The sequence below is a fragment of the Vulpes vulpes genome, chromosome 13 (genome assembly GCF_048418805.1).
Source record: "Vulpes vulpes isolate BD-2025 chromosome 13, VulVul3, whole genome shotgun sequence".
Lineage (NCBI taxonomy): Eukaryota > Metazoa > Chordata > Mammalia > Carnivora > Canidae > Vulpes > Vulpes vulpes.
The window spans coordinates 155,412,811-155,430,741 of record NC_132792.1 but is presented as its reverse complement, the minus strand read 5'-3'; the positions used below and the strand labels follow the sequence as shown (position 1 = coordinate 155,430,741).

The 17,931-nt window shown below is 40.4% G+C and overlaps 1 long non-coding RNA gene across 1 annotated transcript in view; it reads right to left on the bottom strand.

Annotated features, from left to right (window-relative positions):
* Positions 1 to 2,251: 2,251 nt before the first annotated feature.
* Positions 2,252 to 17,931, bottom strand: part of LOC112934523 (uncharacterized) — a 53,102-nt gene continuing 37,422 nt past the window's right edge. Inside the window, exons 2-4 of the long non-coding RNA XR_003237969.2 lie at positions 7,930 to 8,046; positions 3,454 to 3,550; positions 2,252 to 2,769 (exon numbers count right to left, since the gene is read on the bottom strand). This is a non-coding gene — a long non-coding RNA (uncharacterized lncRNA). The remainder of the gene's footprint in view (positions 2,770 to 3,453; positions 3,551 to 7,929; positions 8,047 to 17,931) is intronic.

Below are 17,931 nucleotides of genomic sequence, written 5' to 3'. Positions count from 1 at the left end.
ATCACAGTAAAACTGGAAGAAAAAAGACATCCCCCCAAAATTGGATATTTTCTGACAGCAGGTTTTCTGGACTCTAAAAGAATGTTGTGCCTGTGATTCTTCTCGACGTGTCTCACTTACTTGATAAGTGGTGCATGTTTACTACGCTAAATCCCCAAACATATTTTCTGTCATTTGTCTTTAAGTACCATCTTATGTTTGTGTGTGTGTCTGTGTTTTTTTAAACTATCTCGTGTGACTCCAAATGAAAACAGCTACAAATAACGTGGTGAAGGAGGATATTGTCAGCACAGATGTGTTTCTGTTAGATCATTGATCATTTATTGATGTTGGTCATTGCATGAACTTGCACACGTGCATTTGTGTCCCACGGAGGCTCTAACACAGTTGTTTAAAGCACACTGGTTGGCTTAAAACAAAAGAAACTTATTATTTCATAGTTCTGGGGGGTAGAAGTCCAAAATACAGGTGTCAGCAGGGTTGGTTCTTTCTGAAGTTCTGCTCCATGCTTCCCTCTTAGTTTTTGCAAAAACCTTGGCACCGCCTGGCTTGGAGATTATCACTCCAGTTTCTTTCTGCCTGTAGTCACGGGGCAATTTCCTCTGTGTCCATCTCCATGTCTCTTCTCTTCTTATAAGTCATATTGGATTAGGATTCATCCTGTTTCAGCTCAAGATCACTTTAAATTGATTACGTAGGCAAAAGTCCTATTTCCAAGTAAGATCACATTATTCACAGGTATCCAGGGTGAGGACTTCTTTTTGGAAGGCCCAATTCAACCCCGTAGCACTATGTAAAACTACATTTTCATTACTACATTTAAGTTTATAGATGACTTTAACCTATATTTTCTCATTTGATTTCAAGTAGGCCACTTGGTTCCCAATACATCTTGCTTCTCATGATGACGTGAAGGTAATTATTATGACTCATAATTGTTTCATATTTAATACTGGAACCATGAATACTTACTGTCAATATAGGAGATCCCACTGCTTACCTAATTAAACCAAGCACCATGAGCCAGTTTACATATTCTGAACATTTACACCAAGATGTTCATCACCCGATACTCCAGTCCAACCTTCCAAACTTCTCTCAGTGTCTGAAATCTCTCAGTGTAGACATCGTACAGTTGCATCTTACTATTTTCAGTTTCCTTACTCTGAACCATCCCGAAGTCTCACAGGCTTTAGGCTGAATTTCATGTCCTGTTATGAACGTGGCTTCCTTGTGAACACAGGAGCACGGTGTGTGTCATAAGCACATGAAAGAGGGCATGTGGTGGAAAGCACACCGGCTTTGGACAGAACCCGATTTAACCCCTGTTCTGCTACTATGGACTGTCTAACGTTCAACACGTTATTTAACCTCATCTGTAAAGTGGTGCTAATAGTTTGGAGGATTACATGACAATCGCTAAATGACAAGTGCTAATAGCTTCAGTAGCACTTATTATAGGCCAAGCAGTATTCTAGGTGCTTTACATGTATTGACTTATGTAATTTCTTTTTTTTATATCTTTTTTTAAATTTTTATTTATTTATGACAGTCACACACACACACACACAGAGGAGAGAGAGAGAGAGAGAGAGAGAAGAGGCAGGGACACAGGCAGAGGGAGAAGCAGGCTCCATGCACTGGGAGCCCGACGTGGGATTCGATCCTGGGTCTCCAGGATTGCGCCTTGGGCCAAAGGCAGGCGCCAAACCGCTGCGCCACCCAGGGATCCCGACTTATGTAAATTCTACACAACATAACTATGAGGTAGGTGCTGCTATTATATCCATTTTATTTTATTAAATATTTTATTTATTTACTTGAGAGAGAGAGAGAGAGCCTGAGCAGGTGGGGAGGGTGGAAGGGGAGAGGGAAGCAGGCTCCCCAATGAGCAGGGAGCCCGAAGCCCGAGGGGCCTCGGTCCCAGGACCCAGAGACCGTGACCTGAGCAGAAATCAAGAATCAGTGGCTCAGGGGATCCCTGGGTGGCGCAGCAGTTTAGCGCCTGCCTTTGGCCCAGGGCGCGATCCTGGAGACCTAGGATCGAATCCCACGTCGGGCTCCCGGTGCATGGAGCCTGCTTCTCCCTCTGCCTATGTCTCTGCCTCTCTCTCTCTCTCTGTGACTATCATAAATAAATAATTTAAAAAATTAAAAAAAAAAAAAGAATCAGTGGCTCAACCAACTGAACCCCCCGGACGCCCCTATTATCTCCATTTTAACGAAAGGAAACCAAGACACAAGCAAGCAATCTGGTTCCAAAGTCCACACGTTTAATATAACACCACACTGGCTCTCCAGTGAGTCAGTCATTTATTGCACAGCCTGAGCCAGTGGCCTGTGTACCCTGTGGCATTCGCGTGGAAATGCACTTGGACCCCCCTTTATATCTGTGGATTAAAGGGAAGTTCTGTTTTTACTGGAAAACTAGAACTAATAAGTCTTGAAGATTCTGAGTTCAGGGGAAAAAAATTCACTTTAAGAAAACATATCCAGCATCAAACTGTTCTCTGCTTGGGTCAGTACTGTTTTCTCTCTAATTCGTTTAACTTTGAAGATACCCACCTTGTCTCATGTTGTACGTGGGTGGCCACCAGGAGCCTGCCTGATAGTCGTTAATTTGCTATGTACTAACGGCTACAGATGCGTGCATGTGTGCACACACGTGTGTGCACGTGGGCAGGGGGGTGAACATGCGATCTGCACGGGCAACGTTTAAATCCTTCTTGAGTTTGAAGCCGTTCAGCAACACTTCAGTGGCCTGGTAAGCTTAGAAACAAAATAGATCATGAAATAGCCTCTTGACCTCCACAAGGACAAGGCCTGTTGAACTCTAGAAAGCAAAACACTCCTCTGATGAACTTATCTGGTGACTTCAACCTTCCCCAGGGAGCAAAGTGTAAATGAGAGGGAGGGAGGCCTAACCAGATGTGACAGTGTGGGACCCACGGGTGCAGCAGGAGAACCGAGGCCTGCCTGAGTGGATGCGAAGAGTTAATTTCTGGCTCATGGCACTAGATAGTGGTGGTCCGCTATCTGGGGAGGGCCCAGGGCACCCGGCAGGAGGCTAAATCAAAAGTGTCTGGCACGTAAGAGCTGTGGGAAGCCCCAGTCTCCCTGCTGATAACTTATCTCTCTCCTTCCATTGAAGCTGGGCCGTGGCGTTTAAAATATAGTCAGGGTGTATTTTATGTTTGTGGTACTGAGGAGGTATTTATACAAATTTCAAGCTTTTAGAAATTTAAATCATGTCATATTTCAAACTTCCCCAAATACACAGAAAACACAATGGCACCCCCTTCAATGTGAAAGCCCCTGGTTAATAGATGTTTATTTTTTCTTGTTTGCTTCCATTTTTTTCTTCTCCTCTTTCCCTTAAAAGAAACCTTACTCATAAGGCTGATAAATTTCGAACAACTAAAAGAAGAAACATCCATCTTGTGTCATCCATACCTCTGCTCACTCCGTCCAGCTCCCCAGGTTCTTGGGAAGCAAGTCCTAGACGTCCTTCATCCACCATTTCATCCGCACTTCTTTTTAACATTAATATCTAAAACAAAAAGGATTATTTAGATATGTCCTCCATATGATTGTCTCACCTGAATAATAGTAATTCCTTATTCTATTCATCTGCTATCCATTCTATTCATTTGCTATTCAGATTTTCCTGTTTCCCACCCCCATAATTGTGAATAGTTGGTTTGAATCAGAACCAAAACCATGTTTATACCCTGCAATTGATGGATCAATCTCTTAAGTCTCTTATAGTCTGTAGATTCCTTACTTCTCTTTCTATTTTCTTCCTTGCAATTTATATGTGGAAGAAACTTATACCCCAGATTTTGCCGATTTCAGTCCACTAGCTCCACTTAACAGTTTTCTCTGCTCTTTGTTTTTCCATAAATTGGGAATTGGATATAGAAGTTTAAACAGATATAAGTCCTCTTTTTGAGCAAGGATGTTTCACAGATATCTTGTGTATGTCTATCAGGGGCATGACATGTTGGATTGTCTTTCTTTTATGATTATGGCTCAGATTATCAATTTCCCTTTAAAGAAATAAAGTATTATCGATACACTTGAAAGTGCCACCTCATCCCTCATCCCTTCCCCAGAGGCAGCTATTATCTGAACTTTCTGTGTTTCATTATCATAAGTATTTTTATACCTTAATTGTATAGAGGCATATTTTTATAAACTAGACTTAAAATGTGTTTGTATGTTTTAAAGTTTTACACAATTAGTATCACACTGAGTGAAAATACTTGCAGTTTCCTTTGGGAATTGATCTGTGTCCACACATGAGAATCTAATTTATTTTATTTTTAACCACCATTTAATATTGCATTATAGTAAATTCCAGTTTATTTATCAATTTGTGTATTTATGGACAGGTATGTCATTTTCACCTTTCCCTGTTATAAACACCAGTGCAATAAATATTCTTATATGTATACTGCATCACTAGGTATCAATACTTAAGCTTCTTCAGGGAAGGAGCCTAAAAGGGAAATTTCTAGTTTGTATTGGATTATCATGTGCCAGCTCACAAGAGCCTATTGTTAAATTTTCAAGAATTTTGTGAGCTGGTTTTTAGACACAGACATTATTAAAAATTAAATTATATAAACTTACAATTAAGCCACACATCAAAACCAAAAGCAATAAATCCCCAAAGTTCATCACTTACTAATTATTTTGCTATAATTTACTATGTTTTTGTATGTACTACAATTATCTATGCTCTTGAGGTTATTTATACCTATTTTATCTGCATGAAGGAAATGCTATATAATAGTGTGATACTGGTTATCTCTTTCCAACTCTGCTCCGAGTGGCACCACATTGGTAGCTTGAAGTCAGCCATGGTGGGAGTATTCACACCACAGAAACTGGACACTGCTACAAATCAGGGCTTAATTTATTGTTTTGTTGATGGTCTACTTAAGAAAGTAAGTGCAAAAAGTTAACAATGCAAATTAACCTTAAAAGTGTATTGTGCCTACAGTCCTTACATGGTGCATAGCCCAAAGATTGACGAGACTTTTCTTCTGATGCTTAAAAAATTATCCAATAACACATCCGATGTCACATTAAATGGTCACATTAAAACTCTTTGAGACGGATCATTCAGTGAAGGATAGAGCAATTTAGAAGCCTAGCTCACACCATACTCAAAAATAAAATCCTCATAAATCAAAGCATTTTTCTTTTGAAAGAAAACATAAGAGAACCTCTTCATGGCCAACAAGAAAAGGCACCACTCAGATCCATTTTCAAGGAGGATCTCATTGGCTAGCACGTGGATATCTGTCAGCGTCCAGCTATTTGCGTGGTCTGGAACGACCTCACCTTTTGGCCCAAATTCATGCTGTTCTTGGGGAAGATGCTGGCCAATGACTGAGCATGGTGGTGATTCAAGCTTCAAGCCATTTCCACCCAATGAGGAATTGCTGGGATGGGTGGCTCTGGTAGGGACTGTGGAATCTACACTGTGGTTTGACAGCTCCTTGCCTGATCCTGCTTTCTCTCTTTTTTTTCTTTTTTTTATGTGTCGCCCCCTAATAAAACTTTCACATGCTTGATTTCATCTTAGGATCTGCTTCTTTTTTAGGGAAGCCACCTGCAGCACTCTTTATGACTTTGAGTTAGAAAAGGATTTTTTCCCTTACAGGCTGAAAAGTTCTACAATGTGTGTCCAACATGCCTTTGTTTGGAATTACAGCCTATATTGTGTTATGGCTTATATACAATTCCACTGAGTTTGGAATTCTTACACTGAATTCTGACCAGGTGCTAAAAGGGTTTATTTGCTTGGTGGCATTACACCAAGATTTGTTGAGAACCTACAAGTAGCCAGGCATTGTTATAAAACAGTAGAAGATTCAAATACAAGCAAGATTATCCTTGCTCTGAAAGATCATACAAATGAGAACAAGGCAGGAGACACTTTGTAGGGGTGTTTGGGTCAATTGATCATATTCTATCTTTTTTTAAAAATTTATTTATTCATGAGAGACACAGAGAGAGGCAGAGACACAGGCAGAGGGAGAAGCAGGCTCCATGCCGGGAGCCCCCTGTGGGACTTGATCTGAGGACTCCAGGATCACGCCCTGAGCCAAAGGCAGATGCTCAACCACTGAGCCACCCAGGCATCCCCATATTCTATCTTAATATATTCTGGTCAAATCAACTTTGAGAAACTTGATTTTTTAGTTTCAGGGGGTAGCATCACCACATCTAGAAAATTCCCCTCTAGATTTACTTACAGGAGGAAATAATCTTTTGTGTGTGTGTGTGAAATAGGGTCTTTCTCACCTTATTTCCAAATGTCACTAGGATGTAACTATTGCGTGAGTGGGGAAATTTCTTACAGTACTTAGCTAGTTAGCTAGCACTACCAAATGTATATCCTCCATGTCCCCATCTGATGGGGCCAGCTTATAAATGTTGCAACTATAAATAGAAAGGCTGTACAAACATGCAAGGAGTGCTCTTCTCCCACCACATATGGTCCTGTTCTGAGATCCCTTTCTTGATCTCTGATAGTTGGCCCTTTCCTCCCTACAGTGGCAAGAAGATGAGTGCCATATGCTTAGAAATAGGAGTAGGAATGCGGCGTTACTTGGCAATAAAATAATAAACAATTTTTAAAAAGTTATTTAGACTGATATTGAGTGAAAAAATGTGTAGGAATGAAAAGGAAACAGTTGTGTTCTAAGACTTTGAAATAAGCTGGCCAACAATCCCTTATGACAGAGAGAAATATGTGTCTGATGAGGCCAGTGGCACTAGACTAAACTCAGCGATAGTGATGATTTAGAATCTGGCATTGAGAAGTTTTGAGTTCTGTGTGTAAATTGCAACACCCCCACATCCACTGGATCTGAAATGGAAAAGATACTCTAACTCATCTCACTCAACCTTCAAAGAAAAGCTAATCAGGAGAGGGGTTGCGGGAGAGGAGCGAGGGCTGGTTTTATGTGTAACCTGTCAGGGCAGTAGTCTCTGAATTTAGTCTTTGCAAACAGAAAAGATTGCTTATTGTTTTCCTTGTAGACCTATCACACAGCTGGCAATGTCCCAACAACTCAATTTATTCTCTAGGGTCTTAGAACCAGAAAAACACAAAGGAGAGATTTTTCTCATGGTCACTCAGAGGAAATGGAATGAAAGTCTTATGCAGCTGTCTTTAAAAAGGAAAAGCCTTGAAGACCAAGAAAACTTCTACGCAATTTCTGTGTTTGGGCTATTTTTAAATTTAAAGCAGAGAAGCCTGAGAAAAGGCAATCATAAAAATATTTCAGTCTCGTTTAAGTTTAGTTGCATTTTGTTGAAACACTCATGGCGAGATACGTGAGGAAGAAAGAGAAAAACAGGCAAAGGCGTGGGTTACTAGTAGTCTTCTGTAGTGCTTATGGGAATTGAAATGATCCACTCTCACATACCCAGGCTTGAGGTCTAAGAATTCAGGCCCTGAAACCCCTGACGAACCAAGGGGCAGCCTTTTGTGCACTTCTTTCTCTCTGTCTCCACTTCCCAGACCGGGGAGCCTCCCTGGGACATGAGCCAGTTCATGATCCCCCACCTAGCAAAACTAGTATTTTTCATTTATTTAAAGCACATTTTCCCCCCACATCTTTATCTGAAAATTGAATACGTCACATCGTGATGGCCCATTATTATGTAATTGGCAGTATTTCTTCCTTTCTTGGTGGTAAAAAGAATAATGGTCTGTTTTAAAATACAGTAAGTGAAATATAATAATGACAATAATTAGAGTATCAGCTCCATTTTTCGAGGAACTTCTTTGTATTAGTCCCAGTGCTAAGTGATCTACAGTTAGTACTTTATCTAGTATAACCCTCACAAAGATGTAGGAGGATCAGCTTCATCTTATGTATTAGAAATTAGACCAGGAGATCTTACCTTGAAAGAAGGAAGGCCTTCCAGAATGCGGGTTTATCTGAATCCAAACTCTGTGCTCTTTCCACTCGGCTGCATTGCCTCTCAGATGACAACAGCTGCCTCTTCTTACCCAGCTCTCTGGATAACAAAGGGGTAATAATAATAGCAGGAAACACTTATATGGCACTTATATACTCTGTGTGTGTGTGTGTGTGTGTGTGTGTGCACCCTCATCTAATACAATGCAGACATAAAGTAGGTACCATTCACCATTATTATCCTTGTTTCATGGAATAGGAAACTGAACCACAGAGGCATTGCCCCAGGGCACACAGCTAGCCCACGGTGGAGTCAGTGTGGACCCGGGTAAGTGTGTAGGCAGACCTTGCTCCCACACTGGGATTAACATTCAACCATCAGGAGCTCTCCTCTCAATGAGAGCTCACAGCCAAGTCCACAAGACTTGACCATAGTTCATTCATCTGTTTTTCAGGAAGAACAGTAATTTGTATTCTAGTTGATCATCTTTTTCCTCCAGGTCCTATATGCCTCCATATAGAGCAGGCTTTTGTAGGTTGCAAAAGAAATGTATACAATGCTGTTCCTTCGGGGGATTTTATTGAATTATCAGGGCTTCACCACATAAAAACAGCAAAGTAAATTGTAGGGCGAGAGAGAATGGAATAAACACATTTTGTACTTGCCATGAGCTAAATATTTTGCTTGTGTGACACGTGTAATTCTCCTAACAATCTATTATTCTTCTTCTGTTATAGACGAATATGCTGACATTATATGAAATAATGTCAACAAAGTGACGGAACAGGTCTGTCTGTAGCCAAAGTCAATACACAGTCGGTGGCCAAAAGGTAAGTGGTCCACAAAGAGGACGAGTTGGAACAGAAGGGAACAGGAGTTGGAACAGAATATGGGCCCCAGTGGTGGCACTTGCATTGGTCTAGGAGGCGGAGATGGCGTTCTAGAAAGCTGTAGGAAGTCCATGAGAAAAGCATGAGAGGAGGAGAAACCTGCCATGTTGAGGACAGTGATCCCAAAAGCAGTGAAGATAACTTGCGGGAGAGGGAGGTAAGCTTAGCTAACATTTCACTTCATAGCGCTCAGCTTTAAAAGACCATATGGAAAGTCTGACCCTGATAAGCAGCCAATGTGAAACCATTGTGAGTCCCCAAGAAGTGTCCAAAGGACAATATCATAATTAATGAAATGAAATTATTTAGTAAGAGAGAGTGTCCATTAAGCTACAACTGAGATTAAACGGACATTCTACAGTTAAAATTAAAAATCTGGCAAACAATAAAGAAAATTCGGCCAAGCTTTTACCACAAATCTGCTGCTTGAAAAAAAAAATAGGCTAAGATCTTCAAAATAATGCCCAGGCAATTGAAAAAGCCAGCGTGTGATTTATAATATGCCACTGAATTTGAAGAGCATTGGAAGGAGGTTTGCTTAAACCTCATGAAGACAATGATTTAGAGCATGGAATGGAGCCACTAGTGTGGGCAGAGCGAGAAAGGTTATTGCAAAAACAGCCTGTCTTCTCTTGCGTAGAAAAAAACCAGAAGCAGGGAGGATCTGTAGTCAATCAGCGTGTCTAAATGACTATATCATCCTAAAAAATGCAGGTCAACACTGGGCTTTTCAAAGTTGAGGTGGATTGCACCTCCCACCACCTCCTTCTCCCACCCCCCACCCCCAAGACCCTGCACCACCATCTTTTGTAATCACTACAGGATGCAACGGGCAATGAGCTGGAACTGAGATTTGGAACAGAGCTCCATCAAATCAATACACCAGCTGGAGCAGAAAGTCCAAGAAACATAAATTTCTTGGAAAATGACCCTGTATTTTGGCAATTATTACTGTGAATGAGAATACTTTCGAAATCTCAACCCAGAACAACGTAGCAGTATTTTTTCCTCCAAACTCCTTTACGGTATGTTTTACTCATGTGTTTACCCCTCAGTCACATTTGCAGGAAAGTTGTTATAACGTTCATTCCTGAATGAGTTTGAAGGATTCTATGCTTAAAACAATACCAGACATTATTATCTACTGTCTATTGAAATTGTCTCTTAAACTTTTTTTCTCACTATGAAGATTATTATTTTCTTTTTTCGGTCTTTTTTTTTTTTTGGTCTTTTTTTTAAAATCTTTTTAAGATTTTATTTATTTATTCATGAGAGACACACAGAGAGGCAGAGACACAGGCAGAGGGAGAAGCAGACTCTCTGTGCGGAGCCTGATGCAGGACTTGATCCCAGGAGCCGGGATCGTACCCTGAGCCGAAGGCAGACGCTCCACCACTGAGCCACCCAGGTGTCCCTGAAGATTTTTCTTTCAAAGAAAGCATACCGAGGAATGCTTTTAAAATGAAAAACACAACAAACTTAGAATACACTAATGTTTACAGTGTAAACATCTCCATCTTCAAGGATGAAATTGGTATAGCGAGTCAGGCAGCCTTAGAACCTCCTGTAATGGGAACCCCACAGATTGGAAGAGGGAGGCGAATGAGAAGTAAAACATTTTTGGCATTTTGCTGACTTATTCCTCTAAAAAAATCAGTGTACAGTAGGGAACCTGAATAATTCCACCTTATTCTATAGTAAATAGTACAAGCCCTAGGGTCTTTCTCCTGTGGAAATTAGTGTTCCTCAGTGAAACTCTAGACATGATTTGATTGTGACCTACCTGGAGGTTAGGCCATCACAGTAAAAGACCCATTTCACATTTTTTCACAGTAGGGTTTTCATTTTTTCCCTCCATGTATTCTCGTATTCTTTCAGTTGAGCTCTGAAAAGCAAATGGCGTACGCAAGTGGAAATAACTTGAGAACAGAAACTCCTCTTGGGGTTAACACCTGAGTTCTCATCACAGCTCAGCTATTTAATAGTCTGGTCGTGCACAGTCCTAACCTCTGAGATGCAGGCTATCTTTACTGGGTATCTACTATTGTGCTAAGCCTTGGGTTCCACACTGGGCTTACAAAAATGAACACTGTACTCACAGACTCTGTCCTCCTGAAGCACATAGCCCTGGAGAGAAATGGACATTAAACAAACACACACAATGCATTAATAATTAGTTGCTTATAGTTTTGTTAAATAGAAAATGACAAGACCAAACTGGCATCACTGGGGTCAAGGCCCCCGGTCAGTGTACCAAGACTTAACTACCCAACCTGTCTGCCGTTGAGCTAGGGAAATTGAAGGATGCTATAAAAATTGCTTTTTGCTCCTTTTCCTGTTTCTAATCATGCTAGCACCTGCACCCCCACCCTGCCCATGCCTCGTAATGCCAATCCAGTACGTCCTCCTTGTAAGGGACAAGGAGTTAGTGATCTCCTTAGAATAGATAACGTCTAAGGAGGGACCAGGTGACCAGAACCCAATGGAGCTATCGTAGGCCAGAACAGCACCGGGCCATCGCCTTTGTTCTAACCAGGCCCTGGTTGCCTGAGAGGACACACGCATCCTCAGTGAAAACCCCAGACCCTGATCATAGCTGGGGTCCTTTCTGAGTCTCCCGCACACTGCACCTGCACTCCCTCTATACCTTCAAAACACTGTCCTTTCACCCCCTGCTGGGCTCAAGTTTGATTTCTAACCTGCGTTTAGTCAGAAGTCCTCTTGGTGGTCCTGTGGGATCCCCTCAGGGCCCCTGGACCTGGCCTGCCCTCATCACAGCTCCAATCCCCCCCCCCCCCAAGAAATGCAACCTTTAGTCAGTCAACATGGGAACTGCCTGGTCAGCACTAGGAAATTTACTGAGAGACCCCTTCCGCTCCCCCTAGGATGGTAAACTTGCCTAACATAGTGGATTCTTTGCTAATTGTTTCCTATTTTCCACTCCTTTTTCATCTTTAAAAACCTTTCTTTTTGGGGGCGCCTGGATGGCCCAGTGCTTGAGCTTCTCCTTTGGCTCAGGTCATGATCCCGGGGGGCCCTGGGATCAAGTCCTGAGTACCAGGTCCTGCATCAGGCTTCCCGCAGGGAACCTGCTTCTCCCTCGGGGTCTCTCATGAATAAATAGATAAAATCATAAAACACACACACATACACACACACACGCAACTTTCTATTTCCTTAGCATCTCATCTCATCTCCCCTCTACTTGCTAGATGGGGTGCTGCCTAACACATGAATAGATGAGTAGAGCCAATCAGATCTTTAAAATGTACTCGGTTGTGTTTTTGTTATTTAACCGACTTCATAAGTGTTAAGAAGGAACAGTGGGGTTAGGTTGGCACCTCATGATGGAGGTTTCCAATCTTTCTTTTGTGGATCCTAATTAATAAATTTTCACTGGTGCATAGAAAGCCCAATAAGTGGTTGCTGAGTCTATACACATCCTTTTGGCTACTGGAGAAACTGGGGAAAAAGTAAGATCAAAGTTCTCTGATTCCTATTTAAGTTCTCTTGCCTACCAAGCACTGACAGCAACCTGCTTAGGAGGCTGGCAGAGGGAAAAGGGAGAATGTCATGTAAAATATGCTTTATCTTGAGGACAGAGAGAGAAAATCGTAAGGATTCAAATTATTTATTTATTTATTTTTGTATATTTTTTTTATTGGAGTTCGATTTGCCAACATATAGCATAACCCCCAGTGCTCATCCCGTCAAGTGCCCCGTCAGTGCCCATCGCCCAGTCCCCCCGTCCCCCCACCCACCTCCCTTTCCACTACGCCTGTTCGTTTCCCAGAGTTAGGGGTCTCTCATGTTTTGTCACTCTCTCTAATTTTTCCCACTCATTTTCTCTCCTTTCCCCTAAAATCCCTTTCTTTCTTATATTTCTTATATTCCACGTATGAGTGAAACCATACAATTACTGTCCTCCGATTGACTAACTTCACTCAGTGTGATACCCTCCAGTTCCATCCACATTGAAGCTAATGGTGGGTATTTGTCATTTTTGATGGCTGAGGAATATTCCACTGTATACATAGACCACAGCTTTTTTTTTTTTTTTTTTTTTTTTTTAGAAAGCATTTTTGTTTTACCCATTTTATTTTTGATTTTCTCTTCTGGGGAGACCATAGCTTCTTGATCCATTCATCTGTCCACGGACACCGAGGCTGCTTCCACAGTGTGGCTATTGTGGACTTTGCTGCTATAAACGTCGGGGTGCAAGTGTCCTGCCATTTCACTGCATCTGTATCTTTGGGGTAAATCCCCAGCAGTGCAATTGCTGGGTCCTAGGGCAGATCTATCTTTAACTCTTTGAGGAACCTCCACACAGTTCTCCAGAGTGGCTGCACCAGTTCACATTCCCACCAACAGTGCAGGAGGGTTCCCCTTTCTCCATATCCTCTCCAACATTTGTTGCTTCCTGTCTTGTTAATGTTCCCCATTCTCACTGGTGTGAGGTGGGATCTCATGGTGGTTTTGATGTGTATTTCCCTGATGACAAGGGATGTGGAGCATTTTCTCATGTGCTTGTTGGCCATGTCTATGTCTTCCTCTGTGAAATGTCTTTTCATGTCTTCTGCCCATTTCATGATTGGATTGCTTGTTTCTTTGCTGTTGAGTTTAATAAGTTCTTAATAGATCTTGGATACTAGCCCTTTATCTGATAGGTCGTTTGCAAATATCTTCTCCCATTCTGTAGGTTGTCTTTTAGTTTTGTTGACTGTTTTTTTTTGCTGTGCAGAAGCTTTTTATCTTGATTAAGTCCCAATAATTCATTTTTGCTTTTGTTTCCCTTGCCTTCATAGATGTGTCTTGCAAGAAGTTGCTGGGGCCAAGTTCAAGAAAGGTGTTGCCTGTGTTCTCCCCTAGGATTTTGATGGATTCTTGTTTCTCATTTAGATCTTTCATCCATTTTGAGTTTATCTTTGTGTCTGGTGTAAGGAAATGGCCCAGTTTCATTGTTCTGCACGTGGCTGTCCAATTTTCCCAGCACCATTTATTGAAGAGACTGAAGGACTCAAATTTAGTATGTCTCTTAGTAGACACACTAAACCTTAATATTTTTCTTTCTCTCTCTTTCTTTCTTTCTTTCTTTCTTTCTTTCTTTCTTTCTTTTTCTTTCTTTCTTTCTCTTTCTTTCTTTCTTTCTTTCTTTCTTTCTTTCTTTCTTTCTTTCTTTCTTTCTTTCTTTCTTTCTTTCTTTCTTTCTTTCTTTCTTTCTTTCTTTCTTTCTTCTTCCTCTTTCTTTCCCCTCTTCCTACAGCTCTGGTTTCTTACTCAAAACTTAAATCCTATGGCAAGAGTTGTTGTTGTTTTGTTTTTTAAAGAAAGAGGCTTAGAACATGAAGCAACAGTTCAAGCACCCGGGGTAAGGGATTTAAAGGAAATGAATCTAATTCAATTTTGTTCAATTCACCACATGTTGAGGTGGGAAAAAGTAAAAAAAAAGGAACCTGACCTTATAACTGAGCGGAGGCTTGTTCTAACTTGTTCACCGCATTAAATGACTCTTCTGCTCCAAGCCAAACTAAAAGTGGAATATTACAGACCCCAGAGGCAGCTTCACAGTGGCTCACCTGCTGAATTCAATCCATGAGGGAAAATACTGCTTTGTAGGCAAATGCTCTGTTTGGCACCCCATTGCTTGAGCTATGTGGGATATCTAGTGTTTTTGTGGCCATCTTTAAGATCAAGAAACCAAAACAAAATAAAGGAGGAAGTTACCTCCTCAGGGAAATGTTGTTAGTCATGAGTAAAGTCAGAAATACCGTTGTCTGATTCACTCTGCCTAAATCAGCTTCAGAGGACAGTGGTGATGAAGAGAACTGGCAAAATGGACAGAGAGGGGGAAAGGAAGAAAAAAGAAAGGCCCATGTAAAAGAGAGGAGTAAAAAAATTGAGAGTCCTTAAAAGGAATGATTCTTCCATATTTAGAGTGGCTGGTGATACTTGTGTAGAAATGTCAATGAAAATGCAATCTCTGGAAAGTTTTTCTCTGTTTTTTGTTTGTTTGTTTGTTTTTTAATGCAAATTCAAATTCTGACCAATCAAAGGTTCAGAAGCTCCAAAATTGGAAGAGATGACTTAATAGGATAGAAAGAACCAATATTAAAAAATTACACAGTGTAAAAAATTGGGTCAAAACAAAGAAACTAAAATGTAAAACTGATTCAGAATCTGACATTGAGATTGTGGATGTTATGACACAGCCCCTGCCTGCCCTGGCTTTGTTCGGAGCCCATGATGCTGAGCTCTGCAGGCTCCACTTACTCCCTGCCCAACACCCAAGGTGGCTTGTGGAACTGGACTTGGGAGTATATTTTTAACTCCTTCCTTACTACCTGAAATTAGTATAGGTTCACATACGGGAGGAGGTGCCACATTGTGATAGCTAAGAGTATGGGCGTGGTGGTTAAAAGAACTTTTATTTAAGTTCGGGATCTGCATTCTGACCTAGAAATTTGCCGACTGATCTTCAGAAATCAGTTACTTTCTGAAGTAAAGAAATTTAGAAATTCTTTCTAAATTACTTAACCTATCTAACTTTCAGTTCTAGGAAATGGAAATAATGACAGTACCTAAAGTAATGAGTCGCTGGGAAGATTAAACGGAGTGACACATAACATGGTTAACGGTAGACTTTGGAGGCAGTGTGCCTGAGTTTGAATTCTAACTGTGCTAATTGTCCATTGACTGCAGGTAACCCGTTTACTGTCTTCAGGTCTGTTTCCTCATCTGCAATATAGGAGTGACATATAGTATCTACCTTATAGGTGGTAAATATTTTAAGTATTACGGAAAGCACTTAGAATAGTGCCTGGAATATAGAAAGCATCCAATAGATGATCACTGTTATAATTATATAATTGATAAATACATATTAGCTACTATTATGTGTCTTCATTTTAAAAAAATATTTTATTTATTTATTCATGAGAGACAGAGAGAGAGAGAGAGAGGGAGAGGCAGAGACATAGGCAGAAGGCAAGCCCCATGCAAAGAGCCCTACATGGGACTCAATCACGAGACTAGGATCAGGCCCTGGGACGAAGGCAGGCACCAAACCGCTGAGCCACCCAGGGATCCCCTGTGTCTTCATTTTTAATGTTATTATTACCACAGCATACATTTCCTCTATAAGGTAATGGGAACTAGTGGGAACAGTGACCCAGAGCCTCCTTTCTAATGACAACTTCAGGTGGCAAATTATAATAACTCTCTTATTTCTGATTTAATTTTAGATCTCATCTGGTTACTTTTCAGTCAGCTGAACTCAGTTTCCCTCATCCCATTTCTAGATGCTAATATCAGGATCCTCCAACTATGGCTTGATCCCCACACTAATGAAGACAGATTTCCATGAGATGACTCTGAAACCCCTCTGTGACAAGAATCTTTTCTTCCTTGGAAAGCCATCTGCCTTAATCCCTTCAGGCTACTATAAAAAAATAGCTGGGTGGCTCATAAACAATAGAAATGTATGTCTCAGAGTTCTGGAGGCTGGGCAATGCAGGATTAAGACTGGCAGATTCAGAATCTGGAGAGAGTCCATTTCCTTGAAGGTTGTCTTTTTGCTGTAACCTCACATGAAGATGGTAGGGGTGAGGGATCTCTGAGGTCTCTTTTATAAAAGCACTAATCTCATTCATGAAGGGTCCACTATCATCATCTAATCACCCCAATACCATCTAAGGGGTTAGAATTTCAACATATGAATTTTGGGGGACAAAAAACATTCAGCCATTATACCAATCATTTCCACCTGTTGTATTTTTTTAATATCCACACTGGTGGAGATCAAAATCAAGTTTCACAGGTCTTGATTTAGAATTCAGGACCAGGCTTGGGAGGCATGACGCTGGCAAGGATGACTTCCTCCATCTCACCCACCTCACCTTCTGACAGCCGCTACTAACATCTGACTAATTTACAGTGACCTAAGGAAAAGTGTGTGTGTGTGTGTGTCTGTGTGTGTGTGTGTGTGTGTGTGCGTGCGCGCGCGCTCACGCATGGGGGCATCTTAAAAGATCCGGTATATGAATTCCCAATTTTAAAATATGAAGCGCCATTTTGACTGGCAGGAATGATTATCCAGGAGTATATCTAGCTCACTTTTATGCAAAATTAACATAAAATTCACGTCTTATGTATTAATGCAGTCATTTTTATTATTTTCATTTCTTTTTTTCTCTAAGATTTTCTTGTGGATGATTTCCTGTTTTAATATTCTATTTTGGGGGGAGTTCCATAAGTAATGCATATATACACTGCTTCCATGTCTATATAATGGAAAGGCACTGAAATCTAATGACCTAATTTGACCATCCAGTCATATTTTTATTTATACCCTATTTTAAGTCATTAACTTTACTGTAACTTTCAACTTTTTTAATGCTTATATACCAAAAAAAAGAAGTCTCCAAAAGAAGCTTTCTTGATAAACCAGGCAACTATTAGTTCAAATGATAATAGACAATTGGGTGAGACCTATGTGACAGTGAAATAACCTAACATAGAATTTTTAAGGATGTCCATGCAATGTCTTAGGTTACAGGTTTAAGTTTGGTATAGGAGTTCTTCTGTTATTTTGTTCTTCCCTTAAAATTACACTATTTTTTATTGCTCATTTACTTTTTGTTATTCAGCAAATTTAATTCAATTCAATCAATGCTGAGTTAGTCCCTATCACACTCAAAGATTTGCCAAAAAAGATATCCAAGAGGAAAATTTGAGTAAAACATATTTTCAATTTTGAAGTAGCTCATATACATGAAGTGATCAATTATCCCACTTTGTTTTTTTTTAGTTTTTATTTTAGTATGTTTTTGACTTACAGAAAAATTACAAAGATGATAGAAAGAGTTCCCATGTACTTTATAGCTAGTATTTCCATCCCTGTTACTAACATTTTAAATTAGTATGGTATATTTGTCACAACTAATGAACCAATATTGATACATTATTATTAACTAAAATCTTAACTTTACTCAAGCTTCTTTGTTCTTTACTATCACCTCTTTTGTTCTAGGACCCAAGTATTTATATCTTCTTAGGCTCCTCTTGTCTGCAACAGTTTCTCAGAGTTTCTTTGTTT